Source organism: Belonocnema kinseyi, chromosome 3, assembly GCF_010883055.1.
Source record: "Belonocnema kinseyi isolate 2016_QV_RU_SX_M_011 chromosome 3, B_treatae_v1, whole genome shotgun sequence".
In the NCBI taxonomy this organism is placed as follows: domain Eukaryota; kingdom Metazoa; phylum Arthropoda; class Insecta; order Hymenoptera; family Cynipidae; genus Belonocnema; species Belonocnema kinseyi.
Genome location: NC_046659.1, coordinates 17,716,678 through 17,718,423, shown reverse-complemented (window position 1 = coordinate 17,718,423; position 1,746 = coordinate 17,716,678).

Here is a 1,746-nt window from a genome sequence, read left to right as displayed (position 1 = left end):
ATAAATTATTATATATATTATTATTCTCGGTTACCTTCGAGTTTCCACTGTTTCCAGTTTAAGGATTTCTTAAGTTTCTCAATTTTCTTCTGATTCCCTTTGGACCAAGTCGCGCAGGAAAATATCAGGATTGGGACGGGAATCGTAGGTTTTACTTAAATTAATTTCATAAAATTTTTGTAATATTTATCTTTATTTAACTTCGCTTTATATATGTTGTGCTTGTATTTTATTCTATAATAGATAGATGCCTAAGTACGCAACAATTACAATTAAGATGTAATATTTATAAAAAATGCATTCAAGGAAAATAATTTTTTTTTAAATTTGATGTGGAAACTATTTCTTTAATTTCTTCTTTTGTATTGAAATGAAATTTGATTTTATTCAAAGAATGCGTTTCATTAATGTAAATTTAGCTATATAATTACTTTTTTGCGTAGAGTAGGAAAGTTTTGTTGTACTAACAACATTTTGTAAATTAGCTAATGGCTACGGCTATCGGCTACGTGTGCAGCTTTTTAGGATAAATGATCAAAATCTTAAGAACTTCATTAGCGGTTGATTGGTTTAATCATGGACAATAGATATAAGGCCGCCTCTATTGTTTTTTTTGACCGGTCGCTTAAACAAATAAATAATTGATAATCAGACAGGATTTTTGAAATGTTTGTGGAATAAAAAATGATTCGCCATGGAAGAGGTAGGTAGTATGTTTATGAAAATATCAAATTACTTTTACCAACACTATGCATGCGACAGGTATTCGACGCGTTCGTAACAAAAACAATGAACATACAACTTATACCACTCTGAAAGTCTTGTACACTACACTTGAAACCACACTTGTTGGAAATTTTCGCTTTTAATCAGCGATTTTTAATTTTAACATTCTTTCCTTTATTCACTAACTATTAATTGTTCAATCGTTATTTATTTACATTTAACTCGCGTTCACATCGGCAGCCATATTCTTTTAAGTGCGGTTGGCACGACACGCTCTGGAAGTTTTGAACTGTACGTAAGAGTGATTTTGCACATGTGTGTATGTGCGTACTTCTAGCAACAGAAGTGTTCATTTTTAGTTCCACTAGTTTGGTCTCCTTATGTCTATTCTCCATAGGTTTAATTCTGATATCATGTGACAGTAAATTCTATTGTTCAATGTATACATGTTTAGAATATATTGGAGTCTTTATATATAAGAAACACAATAATGAACAATATTAAAACTGCGTCTGTAAGCGCTATTTTTATTGCTCAAAAGAAGAATGTAATTTATTTTTTAAATAAAAAATTGTATTTTCACAGCTGAATTTTGAACAAGGGGAAACTTCAAATTGATGTTATAACCGATTTCCATTTCCAGTTATGCAGAGGTGTGAGTTAGTGTAAGAGAATAGATTGGTCTTTAAAAATATCGTGTTACGATGAAAATAAAGGGATAAGTAGTTATAAGGGAGTGTGGGTCCTTCACTCACGTACGTAATTTTTGCAAATTCACACAAACTTTCTCCTGAAAATCATCTTTTTAGTTATAAATTTTATTATTTGGTTAAAAATTTAAGAATTTCTTCAAAAGGTTATCCCTTTCGGTTGAAAATGAAATTATTCTGTAAAAAAATGCAGCTTATTGAGTTAAAGATTCAACTATTTTCGTAGAACATTAACCTTTCGTTCAAAATTCTAATTTTCTTGCAGATAAAGTCGACTGAGATCTTTTTTGGATGAAAACTATTTCTTCTG